This window comes from Glycine max, chromosome 20 (genome assembly GCF_000004515.6).
Source record: "Glycine max cultivar Williams 82 chromosome 20, Glycine_max_v4.0, whole genome shotgun sequence".
NCBI lineage: Eukaryota > Viridiplantae > Streptophyta > Magnoliopsida > Fabales > Fabaceae > Glycine > Glycine max.
The window spans coordinates 3056298-3072933 of record NC_038256.2 but is presented as its reverse complement, the minus strand read 5'-3'; the positions used below and the strand labels follow the sequence as shown (position 1 = coordinate 3072933).

Genomic DNA, 16636 nt, shown 5'->3' with positions numbered 1-16636 from the left:
GACTGTATTGATACTGTGTGTTATCCTGTACATCCCAACTTTCATATTCATCATTGAACAGGCAGGGAAAGTTTCTATGATCCTCTGGTAGGAGTTTCATGACATGACAGGGGTAATTTTGAGCAGAAAAATTGCTCAGCCAGGTTGTTATTTTGATGGCAATGTAATCCATCATTTATGTCTGTATTAAGTTTATAGCCTCATTAATTGAAGGGTTAAATCCTTCAAATCTATCTCATAGAGGAATCAAGATTGATTCCAAACATCCATAGTCTAGTAGACTCGTTGTGGAAATTGCTAAGTCCTCATATCCAAAGGACTTAAACTGGTCCAAGGTCTAATCTAACTTTTCTAAAAAGGAATTTTATTTTGCAAGGACAATTGGTTTTGTTTTCGCAGAATGGGGTTTTATTGGTGCATACAAATTTTTTGTTGAAATAAGCATGCACGCCTATGTAGAGACTCGAAATTTGGGTTTGGTTGTTGTGTACCTTGAACAATAAGTTCTGTATTTTCTTGAAATTGTTTAGGTTCAAGCCATTTATTGGTCCAGGGATATTTGGGCTGACTGAGTCCTTATAGGTTTAGTGATTGGTCTTGATTTGGTCAGCATTTATGACTATAGTCGTGTTTTCTAGCTCAAGGGCCTTTTTTATTTTATTGATGTCTCTGGTATTTAGTTCAAGAGCTTTTTCTGTTTCTTCCCTTGAATAGAATCCTTTGTAAATTGGGCTTTGGATATCCTCCTTTGCAAGGCAAAGGTCTTTAAAATTGGTATAAACACCTTTATGGGGTCCTGATAACAAGACAAAAGCTGTATAACCTTTCCCAAAAGTGGAGGCTTTTGTAAGGAGGGAGACTCTTTGGTTATCTGCTATGCATAAATTGTATAAGGCTCAAATTATGCCCTTTTTCGCTGAACACACAAATGCTCATTATTGTTTGTATGTTTTGGAATATTCCAAATATTATCAATAAGGCAATTGAATTTGTTGTTGATAGCTTCCGGGTAGTGAAACTTGTTTGTAAGTACAGGTAATTCCTGATTGCCAAACTTCATTTTTTGTTTTATATTTTGGTATGAGACCTTACAAGGCTTCATCTGGTTGTATCCCTACAAAACGAGAAAGAATATCAACAACAACATTCTTAACTCCTTTTATGTGTTCAAAATTTATTTTTATTCCGTTATGATAAACATACTCTTGGAATAAAAGTCATCTTTTGTGAGGCTTTTTATCAGTATTTATTTGTTGACTACCATAAGCCACTATTGTTTCGCAATCGGTTCATATGGTAATTTCATTTTTATTAATCAAGAAGAGTTTAAATCCTTCTAAAGCATTTATTACGACATTTATTTCGTAATCTGTAGAAGTTGAGTATACCTGTGATTTTGTGTGGTATTTTCCTGAAGCATACCTATAGATTTCTTCATCATGATTTTTTTTTCATATTTTTTTTTCTTTTTCTTTAGGATAGCTCCCCATCCTTATTCGCAACCATCACATTCTATGACTAAATAGTCAAAATCTAGTGGTAAAGATAGATATGGAAAATTATTAACTATTTCTTTTATTTCCTGGACTAATTTTACATCCTCTGTATTAAATTTCCTTTGTCCTGTCAAAGATATTTTGTTGTAAAGAGGAGCTGTTTATTTTCCTAGATCTTTAATAAAATTTCTTGCATAATTGAGCAGGCCTAGAAAAGCTCTCATGGTTTTTATGTCTTCCATTTTATCTGGGAAACCAAGAATTTTTTGGGAGATATGAGGCTGAAGCCTTATTTTCCCGTTTCCTATTTCTGTTCCCAGGAAAGAAATATGAGTTTTGAAAATTTCCATTTTTGACTTTGAGATAATTAAGCCAAAATTTTCAAATAAAAGAAGAACTTGTTTAAGATGTAGATAATGTTCTTCTTTAGTTTTTGAGAAGACGAGTACATCATCTATATATGTACAGGTAACTTTTGCAAAACTTGCATACAAATGATTTTGAAAACAGAATTTCCTAATCATAAGAAGGAAAATGATTCTGGAAACAAAATTATGAACAATCGGATTTCCACTTTGAAAATCAGATTAAACCAAATGGAAAAAATAGTAGACTTTCTCTACGAAAATTTTGAAAAAAGTAGAAATCCAAACTTTTCTGAAGAACATACAAGTGGGCTTATGGCACTACAAAACAAAGATTGCATCCCCATAATTTGCAATAAAAAGAAAAATAAAAGCCTACATATTTTGGTTAAAATAAATTTTCCTAAAATAAATAATTTTGACCAGACTGAAGTAATTTTGCAAGCTTTGGTAGACACTGGTCGTTCTTTCACCTCTATATGCCAAAGTATTGTACCCCAACACAATTGCTTTAAAAGTAATATAATAACTAAAATTAGAACAATGTCTGAAAACATAATAACAAATGATACAAAAATTAGAAATTTCACCATTCAATTATCTACAAATTGAGATATTTTCGGTAACAAAATCTTTATAAATAAAGCAGATGTTGTAGACTTGCGACCTGCCAAAGAAAAAATGATTTTAGGACTTGATTTTATCATACATGATAATAGGTCAATTACCATTACAAAAGATTACTTATTAATTTTTACAAACTCACAAATGTCACCTATAATAGACGAACTCACATCATAGTTACGAACAAAGCATGGTGATGCCCCTACTAATGTTAATGTTAGTAATCAATGTCCTTGTGACACACCTGGAAGCTGCAAAATAAAAAAATAAAAAAATTATGGTAGTATAAGTAAGAACTCTAGAAACATGTGACACATCCCATGATTCTTACCATGAAAGTATTTTAGAAAGTATAAAAACAAAAACCGAGCTACAATATGAATTATCGGTAGTAGAATCTGATTATAATTCTGTCAAGATCAACAAAATTATAACTTTTGATAATATACAACAAATTATAAACGGATTAAATAAAACAAGTATAATAGGAGAAGACCCTATAAAATATTGGGAAAAAGATCCTGTTATGTGCAAATTAGAAATCATAAATCCAGATCTGATAATTAAAACTAAAGATATTCAGTATGAAAATTTCGAACAAGAGGAATGTAAAAACCATATAAAAACCCTCTTGGATCTAAAAGTTATAGTACCCCGCGCTAGTCCTCATAGAAGCCCTGCTTTTATTGTAAATAAACATTCAGAACAAAAAAGAGGAAAAATCAGAATGGTCTATAATTACAAAAGGCTCAATGATAACACTCACATAGACGGATACACTATTTCTTCTAAAGATTTGTTGATAAATAAGATACAGAAAGCTAAGTGGTTTTCGAATTTTGATTTAATATCAGGATTACAAATTACAATAACCGAAAAAGTTTTTTTGTGTGACACTAAAAATGTGTTCTGACCATATTTTTATGATATTTATGGAACAACAAAAGATCAATGTCTTTCTATCATGAGAAATATTAAATCGTGAAGGAAAAACCTAATTATAAATAGAAAAAAACCTGAATAATTAGTCCAATTTAAATCTAAAGGACCAAAATTATATAATTGTAATATATGATGGACTATAAATCGGTAAGCACACAATAAAAGTATAAACAAATGCCATAAATAAGTAACTGCTAAAAATATTTTATCAATCACACACTCACTTGAGTTAGAAGACAAATTAATTTGTCATTTCAAGCTGATATCTGACGACGATGGTCCTTGGTTTTTGGCCGGCTCTGGCATATATATATATATATAGTTGTTAGTTCTTCGGAAGAGAATGAGAAGTGGAATAATAATTAATGAATTAAAATACTTTGATGGCCAAATTCACATATTCGTTGAATCAAATATTCACTTCTATGCTTGTTAATTCAGTTGTTCTTATTCACCAATCAATTCAATTCAAAGAAAGAACCAAAAAAAAAGCAAAGGATATATGAAGACTTTTTCTTGACTATAAAGTTTGGTTTGCGTGTTCTCTAGTGGTAAGGTTAATTATTTTAGCATTTGTGATCGGGAATGATGAGTTGAGGGGGACAAAATAAATTTAGGATATAAAGTAACTATATTTTGGTTAGGTTAAGTTCATTTATATTGGATATTTGGTTAGGTTAAGTTCATGTTAGGAGCAAGGGGAGGGAGAAAACTACACTACTTGGTTTTGAGGACCAAGGCCTCTTATGAAAGCTAAGTATCGAAGATTCTTCTCTGCCTTATTCATTGATTCATAGAGCTTTTATACACAATTGCATGTCTACAACTGAATGATAATTGCTACAACTGAATGATAACTGCTACGACAGAATGATAACTGCTTCTAGTTGGTCTGAACATTGTTGCCTACTGCTACATCTTCTTCTTAACAGTTCATTTATACTTTTCCAAAAAGTATACTCCCCTGTTGTCAGTTCCGGAAAAATCACCCTCCCCCAACTAGGACACGACATCGTCCCCGTCTACGCCAATTTCGAGCTCAGGTACACCTTCTCGTAGCAGATTTTGCCAACACTTAACCCTGCCATATTTTTCTTTGATACAAGCTAGTGTCAAGCGAGTCATGAACAACAAACACAAAGAGAGTTAAACTCGTTAAGGAATCTACAAAGTCTTTAGACCCAGTTAAGACCCAAACCCTCGAACTCTATTTGATGTTGACGAAAGATATAATGCAGGCAATGCTTCGGTGTTCGGTGCAATCAAGCACAAATCAATCCTTTTTAATGATTTATGGGATGAAAAAAAATGCACCCTCGGAGGGAAATGGGGGCGTCGATGTTTGAGTCAATGTTTGTGTTGAATAGAGAGTAAGACCGCATCAGGATCCTCAACTCAAATGGCGCGATTCCACCGTCATCGTTTGTGTTGAATAAAGAGTAAGACCGCATCAGGATCCTCAACTCAAATGGCGCGATTCCACCGTCATCGTTTGTGTTGAATAGAGAGTACGCTTCCTTCATCAAAGACACTTGCTCCTCGCTCGAATCTTTACCTATTTTTCCTTTTTCTTTTTTCCCTTCTCTTCTCTCAACTACTGTAGTGTTGCAAAGGCTGATGAAATTGAAAATTGAAAAAATGAAACCTTTTCCTCTTCTTCCCTCCGAGCTCCGCCACACGTGTCGTAGTTAGGGGTGAATGATTTTTCCGAAATTGTAGATGTAGCATAGGGATGTTGACCGGGTAGGGTGGGAAGTATTTCTCGACTCTCTAGCTATCTGTCTATCCTTCCCGATTCTTGTTGCGAATAAATTTTTTTCCCTGTCCCCCGTCCCCCCCAACGAAGATTTAAAAAGTCTCACCAACATAATATTTAAATTCAAATAATTCATATACTATTAAATCAAATAAATAAACATAGACAACAAGTTTAATTTAAAATAATATAAACATAATGTTCAATAATAATACAAATAATTTAAACTACAAATATTTATTTGTAATATTTTGAACAATCAACCGTTAAGTCCTCCAATTCAGTAATCAACAAGTCTAAAGTTCTTCAATTCAACAACCAACAAGTCAACGACCCTCCAATGTTACAAGTCAGGAAACTAATAATATACTAGTATATATCAATTATCTCACTATCATCAATTGGAAACTAAACATGAACTTTTGTTGTCATTACCGCACTCATCATTCTGCTACAAGTAATAATTTACGACAAAAAAATAAGAAGAAACAAATAAGGAAACAATTGAACCCCAAATTATATATTATCAATGATGAACCTCCGGCTTAACTTGTGACTCCTCTACTCATAGGTGCACTGAGATTGGAAGAGTGATTAGGAGTTGTCAAAAGCAAGGGATCAAGGTGTTGCTTTTGGAGGAGGAGCTCTCAATTACAATCTAACTTCCCATAAGGATGCCAAAGATGTGTCGGATTACTTGTGGTACATTCCTGGGTGACTCTGGCTCCTTATCACGCCCACTTGGGAATGCAGTATTAGATGGCATTGACTTTGTCATAGAGAATGACGATCCATCGTTCTACGGGGACCTTGCACGTAACCTCAAATCACATTCAGGCAAAGTGTCCACGCTTGGTATCAAAGTTTATGAAGACGACAACAATGGAACACAGTGCTGTGAGATCATATGTAGGATATAAATACATTTAACGAAATTACAGTGCTTGGTTGTTGGAAACTGAAAAATTGTTTTTAACCTTTTGAATCTGTAATTTGTATTTAAGGATATTTGCTATCATTGGTCATATATCTCTTGATTCTTCGGAAGCATTTTCATTCAGGTGCCTTCATACTATGAAAATTAAGCATACATCTGGAATTTTCCCTCTAACCCTCATGGCACCATCTGATTTTTTTAGCGACCTTTTCAAAGTAGTAAATTATCTTCCTATGAGTTACAGTAAACAGGTGGTGGATATGGCTCATTGTTGGGGTGGGAGTAACCCTTGCAATGCTTGTGATCTTCTATTTATGTCGTGCCTTGTCCAGAAAACACGAAGCAAAAGGTAACTGCCGCATGCATGTAAAATTTAGATATGATTTTATGAGTTTAAACCTGAAAGACCTCTTTGTAGCATAACTATGTGTGGAAACTTTTGTATATACATTATCATAGATTTTGAGCTAGTGGCTGTTGGGTGAATATGGCAAAGCTATCCTACCCACCCACTCTGCCAAACAACAACAGATATTCATCGTAATGTCATTCTGTTTTTGTAAGAAAAGGATCCTAAAATAATAATGCAATCAAGTTGTTTGTTACAAATGCTACGCAATAAGGAAACATTCAATAAAAAAATATAAATAACTTGATTTATAATATTACAGGTCTTAAGCATGATTATTTCCTGTTAATTATATTTCTAATCTCCCGAATAAAAATAAAACTAATTTAATTTATGTTATTATTGATGAAGTAATTTCAAATTATTTTATAATTAAAATATATTTGATGAATTAATTTATTATATATTCATGTAAAAAAAATACTTAACTTAATATTTAATTACTGATCAATAAGAAATTCATTTGTGATGTTGATGTCATAGAATCAAAAAAATTATTTTGTAATGAATATACTAACTAATTAGATTTAAAATTAAAATTTATATAAAACTTTCAATCACCTTAAATAAAATTTATATAAAAAATATTTATTAATGATTTTTGCTAAAAATATTTTATACGATTTCTAAATAAGTCAAAAATAGTTTTATAGTACTGAAAAGTAAAAATAAATTATTGAATATTTGGTATGAAATTATATTACATACTCAAAAAAAGAATTTTATAACTAAATTTGATCTTACCTGATTTAAACAAGACAAGATTGTCTCTCGTAGTTAATAAGCGTTGTCCGTCCATTAAAATCATCAACTTTAAAAGAACAAAAATTTAAAAGAAATAAACAAGTTCCTCGTATAACAAAAGGCACCATAATTCTCTATAATTATGCAATATGGTCCCCACTCCCCATTTGTAGTATGAGAATATGAATTTCCTCCATGATGATTCATAGGAGCAGGGAAGAGTGGCACTCAAATAAAAGAAGGCACCATACCTGTTAGGAACACTGTATTTGCAACACGTGCAAGTAATAAACCCACCAAGCCTGGTTGAAAACTTGAAATCAAATACATATCTTGATAAATAACATGCTGTTCTTCAAATACAGATTTTATTATTATTCCTCTTCATAGACATCAAAGCAGTTATTAGGAGTGCCTCAAAGTGTTTTATTAAAACAATCAGCAGTTGAATAAAAAAACACATTTATTGTTTTTCTTTTTGTAACAATAACAACTAGTCTCAAACTTATGATAGCTTTTCGATTGTAACATGCTGCTGTAAAGACTTTTCTATCGCAAGAATGACAAACTCTGTTACGTTGATTTAGGTGTTTATAGAGAAGTAAGATGAGGGAACTTCTAAAAAAGTTAAGGTGCATAAGCTGATTTTTACTCATGCAAGTTTGATTCATTTTTATTTTCTTCTCATATTACCCTTTGTTGAGAAGTTTATTCAAATTAGCCCTAAATCTCTTAATATATGTGTTTCTGTGCTGCTGAATTATCTATCTCATTAGAAGAATGCTAACGCCTAAGTCCTAACAACACTGTATTTTTAACACTATATTATTGGATGAAATCCTATGCTGGCCTCATCATATACTAAGAGGAAGTGTTAAAAAAAGAGAAAGAGGATATCCCTGGCACTTGTCATCTTATAATTATAGTTCATTAGAAGTCAGAAATGAAGACTTAAGGTTTGAACATGTAACAAGGACATTGAGCTATTCTGGAAAAAGGAAATGATTGCAAAACGTAAGAAGAAATGACAAAGAAGGGAAAGTAATTAATTAGCAACATACCAGTTCCAGCGCCAAGTTCTAATGCAAGATAATACTAGTTCAGCTCTCCAAACCTGACAAGAATTTGGGGAAACTAATGAAAGAGATGAATGGATGGATTGGAAAGGCAAAAAGATGATGAGAAATGGATGGATTAAAAATACCTGGAGACCAACATTTGGAATTGACGAAGTGATGTTATGCTGGATTCTGACACTAAATGAATGGTGTGCATTTGCTTCGAATAGTAAAAAGTTATAAATAAGTATAGAAAATGTGAAGGTAACAAAAAGAAAGAGAAAAGGGAAATATAGGGCCCGGAGAGTCTTGTGATTGGATCAAGGACAATTTGAAGCAGGCTAAATGGCTTCTCCTCCACCAAAATATCATATCTTGCTATGAATTCATTGCTTTACTAAGAATCATTCTTATATATTATTTTAAAATAAAATATAGACTAATGAAACGACACGAGTTTTTTATCTTTTATTTTTGAAACATAAAAAAATTAAATAGATTTGAAAAAAGTAAATATATTTATATCTTTTAAAACATTTTTTTACATAATATTTCAATAGTTAAACTTATTTAATTTTTTCATCGCAATTTTTAGACTTGGTTTGCTTTTCAATCCTAAAATTACAACACATAACTAACTCACCTTAAACAAGGATATGATAAGAAAGAATGATATATGAGACCAAGATAAAAATAAGATAGGATAAAAACTTGATAAAATTTAATTATATCCTATGTTTAGTGTACACAAGATAATAAATCATACAATGATATAATATAATGTATAAAATGTGTTTAAATTATAAAATTATTGTTTCATTTAAATTATACATATATAATTATTCGTTTTAACGCATGTTTAAAGCACACTTGTATATAACATTAAATTTACTTAGAATCAAAAAATAATTATGAATTATTAAGTACATAATTGTTTAATTTCATGAATTGTTGATATATGAAAGTGAGGATTATTAATTGCCATATAAATTTTGATAACATAATTATACCTTTGTTATGAATAATTTAGAATTGAATATATTTAGTAATAATAAATAAATATTTACTTATTACATGAAATTAATTAAATATTTATTTACTAATGAATTAAAAAACTATTTGCTACAAATTATTTTAATTTATCAAAACTTGGATGAATTCTCACTCTTTTATATATTATATGTGATACATTATAATAGATTTTGAGCTAGTTACTATTGGGTGAACACGGCAAAGCTATCCTACCCACCCACTTTGCCAAACAACAAAATATATTCATCTTAATGTCATTCTTGAAGTGAAAATCATGTTTTTATAAGAAAAGTATCCTAAAATAATAATGCAATCAAGTTGTTTGTCACAAATGTTATACGATAAAGAAACGTTCAATGAAAAATATAACTAATTTAATTTATAATATTACACGTCTCAAGCATCTCTAGAATAAAAAAATAGAACTAATTTAATTTATGGTATTATTGATGAAGTAATTTAAAACTATTTTGTAATTAAAATATATTTGATAAATTAATTTATTATATATTCACGAAAAAAATACCTAACTTAATATTTAATTACTAATCAATAAGAAATTTATTTGTGATGTTATTATAGTAGAGTCAAAAAGTTATTTTTGTAATGAATATACTAACTAATTAGATTTAAATTAAATTTTATATAAAAATTTCAATCTCATTAAATAAAAATTACATAACAAAATATTTATTAATGATTTTTGCTAAAAATGTTTTATACAATTTCTAAATAAGTTAAAAATAATTTTATAGGATTGAAAAGTAAAAAAATATATTAAATATTTGGTATGCAGTTATATTACGTACTAAAAAAATGAATTTTGTAACTCAAATTAATCTTACCTAGTTTAAACAAGATTATATCTCGTACTTAATTTTTGTGGTCTCTACAATTACTAAAAATTAAAAACTAATTCAATTTAAAAATTATTGATGAAATAATTGAAAATAATTTTTTAACTAAAATTATTTTGTAATGTATAAATTATATAAACAATAATCAATACAAATTTTATTTATGATTTTATTAATCATGAATCAAAATATTATTTAGTAATAAATATATTAAATAATTAGATTTAAATATATACTCATAAAAAAATTTCACCTATATCTATTAAACTCCAACATAATTGTTTCCTCTGAATGAAATTTACCGTCTCTACCATAAAAAAATCAAGCAAATTTAATTTATAAATTATTAACGAATCAATTTTAAAATATTGTGTGCTTGAAATATATTAATAAATAATTTTAATATATATTATTATATATTTATATAAAAAATTATATTGTTAATCAACTAATTTTTTATATGAAGTTATTAAATAAAGAATAAAAAATTATTTTGTAATAATTATATTAACTAATTACCTTTAAATTAATTTTTAGTTTCAATATTCCAATCTCATTCAACAATTAATATGCTTTATAAAATTTCTAAGTAAATTAAAAAAATTACAGAATTTTAAAGTAGAAACAAATATTATTGAGTATTTGAGAAATACTAGAGAAAAAAAACTCCTGTAACTCAAATTGGTCTTACCTAATTAAATTTAAATTTATTTTTAGAATAAAATTTTAACCTAAAAGTCTAAATATTAATTAACAAAATATTTATTGATGAAAGTATATAGTGGACTAATTCAAACAGCTTGATAGCCTATTCAAAGAGATGCATAACAGTGAACCAACTTCCTTCAAAGAGTCTTGTGATTGGATCAAGGAATATAATTTTTTTTCATTAGCTTAGGCTACTCATTCTTGTAGTAATTAATTTGTTTTGTAAAATTATCAAAGGCTCCTAATGGGCTACATCTGCATTTGTTCAATGTTGTGCTTGTAGCATGTGCAAATTCATTAGGCTTATTAATTAGTGAGCTTCAATGTTAAACTCTTTACACTTGAGTTCCTTCTCAAACAAAATATCACATCTTGTTATGAACCCATTGCAAAATTTATTACTACTTGTATTTCGTCGGATCATATTCGAAACCTTTGCAAGTAGAGGTACGATTCTTTGTGTATGCAGTAAAACTCTTTTACTGCATACACAAAAAATCATACTCGTGCTTGCAAAAGTCTCGAATATGACCGAACGACATACGAATAGTAATAAATTTTGCAACAAGTTAATAATAAGACGTCATATTTTGTTCAACAAGAAGCCTTCAGCATGCTTAGAGTGGAAAGAATTTTTAGCATCTAAATTGACTAATTAATTAGCCCGTTGAATTTGCACATGGTGTAGTAGATAACATATCACAATATAATGATATACAATACATTGCTACAAGCATAAAACTAAATAAATACTAGATGTAGCCAATTATATAATTTTACATAAATTAATTAATACGAGAATGAATAGCCTAAGTATATTTAAAGAATTGTATTCAAGATCCTATTCAAATTCTCCTTGATCCTTTGAAACATTTCTTTCGATAGGCTATCAAGTTGTTTGAATTACCCCACTAAGAACTTTCTTGCGCTACTTCCAGCAATTGGATAAGAGAAATTTGAACAAGAACATAATACATTTCTTTTCCTAATACTGTGAAAGACACGTGAATAAACAAATGGCAAGGAAAATTACCCTTCCATATGCATTGTAATAAAGGACACTCCTAAGAAGGTCTGCGATGTCTTTCTTGCGAAATCTCTGCACCGCGTTCCTTTTCTTGCATATCGTCTCTAGCCTTGTCTTTATTAACTTCAACCGTGATCTGTTGTTTTCCAATTTAATTTTTTTATTATTTGAAGAAAGAAGAAAAGAAAAAGAAAATGAGGGAAACAGAGAAGGATTATTACCACTTTGAAGGGCTTGAATAGCCCGTCAAACATTTTCACTCCCGAGAATCCGAATATACGAAACTGGCAAATATATTGGTAAAGGTCAGAAAAGGGTTCTTGCGGAGAGGGTATGTTCTTGTGAAGAAATGAAGAATGAAGATCAAGAATGCAGAGACTCTTGTGCTGAATGGAATGAAATTCACCAAGAAAGAGCTTGGGAAAAATAGTTGCAGCAAGAAAGAATGAAGCGAGTGACAGAGAAAGAAATGGGAGCAATAAAAAAGCGTTTGCCGAGAATGATAAGGAGAAGCAGAGGTAAGCTATTTAAATTTAAAATTAGTTCTACTATAAAAATTAGTATATATTTTAATTTTATTATCTATTTTTAATAAAATCCTGCCTAGGGTAGCTTTGCTATTCTTAGCCGGTCCCAAGCCCGGATAAAAGGAGAGGGTTGTGTTAGGCTTTCGACAGCCAACGTTAAACTTTGTCGAATCTCTATGACATGGATCAATTACGTAATAATGTGAATGCTAGGTCGTTGCCCGGAAGCAACGCGCTGTATGGCTCGAGTACAGTGTCAAAAGAGCAAGGGCCGCTGCATCGCCGCCCGGATGTAGTGAAAAGTAAGCAAGGGTTCCCACATTTTCGTGAACGGGTGTGGGTAAAGAAGCTAGTTCATGACAGGAGGATTCGCTTTGGTACATGGAATATAGACACACTTACTGGAAAATCTATGGAAATAGTGGATGTTATGGTGAGGAGGAAGATCAATTTTATGTGCCTACAAGAAACTAAGTGGACAGGTGAAAAAGCGAAAGAATTAGACAACTCGGGATTTAAGCTGTGGTATACGGGAAAAATCAGATCAAGAAATGGGGTAGGGATTATTGTGGACAAGGAGTGGAAGAAGGATGTCGTGGATGTAAGAAGAGTAGGAGATCGTATCATAGTCTTAAAATTGGTAGTGGGACAGGACACTTTTAATGTTATTAGTGGGTACGCACCTCAGGTTGGGTTAGCAGAACACTTTAAGGTAAAATTTTGGGAGGATCTAGAAGGGGTACTTCAGGATATACCCCAAGGAGAGAAAATTTTTCTAGGAGGGGATCTCAATGGACATGTAGGTAGCGTGGCTAGAGGTTTTGAGGGGGTGCATGGGGGTTTTGGCCTAGGGGAGATTAATGGGGAGGGTAAATCCATCTTGGAGTTTTCGGAGGCTTTGGATCTTTCTATAGCCAATACATGGTTTAAGAAAAGAGAGGAACATCTTATCACTTACAAAAGTGGAGGGACATGTTCTCAGATAGATTTCTTCCTTATCAGGAAGTCTGATAGGAAGTATTGCTTGAACTGTAAAGTTATCCCGGGAGAGAGCTTGACTACCCAACATAGAGTTTTGGTTATGGATGTAAGAATTAGAGATAGGGCAAAGAGAAGAAGTCCTCTGGTAGCACCAAGGATCAAATGGTGGCACTTGAAGGGTGAGAAACAAGGAATCTTCCAACAAAAGATATGGGAGGGTTGGTGTGGACAATCACAAGGAAGTGCAAATGATATGTGGAACAGGATGTCCCAAGAGATTATTAAAGTGGCTAAAGAGACGTTGGGTGAATCTAGAGGTTTTGGACCTAGGGGTAAAGAATCGTGGTGGTGGAATGAAAATGTTCAGAGCAAAGTTAGAGTAAAAAAGGAGTGTTTCAAGGAGTGGTCTAGGTGTAGAAATTCTGAAACTTGGGATAAGTATAAGATAGCTAGAAATGAAACCAAAAAGGCGGTGAGTGAGGCAAGAGCCCAAGCTTTTGACGGACTATACCAAGCTCTAGGAACCAGGGACGGAGAAAGATCTATATATAGGCTTGCTAAGGGTAGAGAGAGGAAGACTAGAGATTTGGATCAAGTAAAGTGTGTTAAGGATGAAGAAGGCAAAGTCTTAGTGCATGAAAAAGATATCAAGGAAAGGTGGAAGGTGTATTTCCACAACTTATTTAATGATGGATATGGATATGACTCTAGCAGTCTAGACACAAGAGAAGAGGACCGGAACTATAAGTACTATCGTCGGATTCAGAAACAGGAAGTAAAGGAAGCGTTGAAAAGAATGAGTAATGGTAAGGCGGTGGGGCCAGACAACATACCTATTGAAGTGTGGAAAACTCTTGGAGATAGAGGTCTTGAGTGGCTCACCGAACTCTTTAACGAAATTATGAGGTCAAAACGCATGCCGGAGGAATGGAGGAGAAGCACGTTAGTGCCAATCTATAAGAACAAGGGGGATATACAAAATTGTGCAAATTATAAGGGAATCAAGCTCATGAGTCATACCATGAAATTATGGGAAAGAGTGATCGAACGGAGATTAAGAAAGGAGACTCAAGTTACTGAGAATCAATTTGGTTTCATGCCGGGAAGGTCGACCATGGAAGCGATTTATTTATTACGGCGGGTGATGGAGCAATATCGCATGGCCCAACAAGACTTGCACTTGATTTTTATTGACTTGGAGAAAGCGTATGATAGAGTGCCTAGAGAGATTTTGTGGAAAGCTCTAGAGAAGAAAGGGGTTAGGGTTGCATATATTCGAGCTATCCAAGATATGTATGATAGGGTATCGACTAGTGTTAGGACACAGGGTGGAGAGTCAGACGATTTTCCCATCACAATTGGTTTACATCAAGGGTCAACCCTTAGCCCCTACCTTTTTACCTTAATTCTGGATGTCCTCACGGAACAAATCCAAGAGATAGCGCCGAGATGCATGCTTTTTGCAGATGACATAGTCCTCCTTGGAGAGTCGAGGGAGGAGTTGAATGAGAGGTTGGAAACTTGGAGACGAGCTCTAGAAACACATGGCTTTCGCCTAAGCAGAAGCAAATCGGAGTATATGGAATGTAAGTTCAACAAAAGAAGGAGGGTTTCTAACTTAGAGGTGAAAATAGGAGACCATATTATCCCTCAAGTCACACGGTTTAAATATCTTGGGTCTGTAATACAGGATGATGGGGAAATTTAAGGGGATGTGAATCATCGCATTCAAGCAGGATGGATGAAATGGAGAAAAGCATCGGGGGTGTTATGTGATGCAAAGGTACCGATCAAGCTAAAGGGAAAGTTTTATCGGACTGCGGTAAGACCGGCGATTTTGTACGGAACAGAATGTTGGGCGGTCAAGAGCCAACATGAGAATAAAGTAGGTGTAGCGGAGATGAGGATGTTGCGGTGGATGTGTGGTAAGACTCGACAGGATAAAATTAGAAACGAAGCTATTAGAGAGAGGGTTGGAGTAACGCCTATTGTAGAGAAGATGGTGGAAAATAGACTTAGGTGGTTTGGGCATGTAGAGAGAAGACCGGTAGACTCTGTAGTGAGGAGAGTAGACCAGATGGAGAGAAGACAAACAATTCGAGGCAGAGGAAGACCCAAAAAGACTATAAGAGAGGTTATCAAAAAGGATCTCGAAATTAATGGTTTGGATAGAAGTATGGTACTTGATAGAACATTATGGCGAAAGTTGATCCATGTAGCCGACCCCACCTAGTGGGATAAGGCGTTGTTGTTGTTGTTGTTGTTGTTGTATCTATTTTTAATAAAATATGTTAATTTTTCAGTTAAAAATTAATATATAGATTGTTTGTTTTTAAGTTTCTATAAAAAAATGTATAAGTTACTTTTCACAGTGGGGGTGGGGGCCAGCCCACCTGACTTTTTGGTAAATTTTTAATTCAATAGATTACCCAAAGTTTCATTAGGTGTTCCGATCCAATTGGTTGCTTGAGTTAAACTTATCAACTTCATTTAACAAATTAAGACACTTGTACGTAAGCATGGTTCTATTGGTCTTGTTTTATTATTATTATTATTATTATTATTATAGAATCACATTGGAGCAGCAGTAACGTGGGATAATTGAAGGTGACATCCAATTTCCTATATATAATCTAAAAATTATATTTGACTAAATTTTACTTCTTATATAATATGTTTTTATCACTTGATCTTTTTTTTTCCCTCTAAACTATCAAATTAATAACAACCTTGTATATCATATTTTATCAAATTTTATTACTATAAATCAGTTTTTATCCGTCTTTTCTAAATTATAAAATCAGTAGTAATTTTTATCTTTTTTAAAGAAATCTTATTTAAAGATTTTATTTTATTAATCAGAATTATTATATAATTGTTTTTATCTCTTCATCCTCTTGACTTTTTCCAAACTATAAAATCAATAGCAGTTTATCTTTTTTTATTAAGATTTTTTTTCAAAATTATATTTTATCAAATTTTAGTTATTATACAGTCAACTTTTGTTTCCTGAGTTTCTAATTAATAAAACCAATTGTAATTTTATCTTTTTGAAAATAAAACCTTATTTAAATATTGTATTTTATTAATTCTAGTTATTATATAATAATTTTTTACTATAAAGCTCTACCCAAAAGGAGTCAAATCATGATGATCTTTACGAACCATTTGTC

The 16636-nt window shown here is 31.9% G+C and overlaps 1 long non-coding RNA gene across 2 annotated transcripts; it reads right to left on the bottom strand.

The window, feature by feature from the left end:
* Nucleotides 1-5459: 5459 nt before the first annotated feature.
* LOC102666287 (uncharacterized) lies at nucleotides 5460-8619 on the bottom strand. 2 transcript variants are annotated; one of them, XR_005890191.1, is made up of 4 exons: nucleotides 8478-8619; nucleotides 8335-8387; nucleotides 7525-7575; nucleotides 5460-6634 (listed from the first exon to the last, which is right to left on the bottom strand). It is a non-coding gene; the product is annotated as an uncharacterized lncRNA (long non-coding RNA). The 2 variants fall into 2 exon arrangements; XR_420125.3 differs by having other exon boundaries at nucleotides 5460-6473.
* Nucleotides 8620-16636: the final 8017 nt, after the last annotated feature.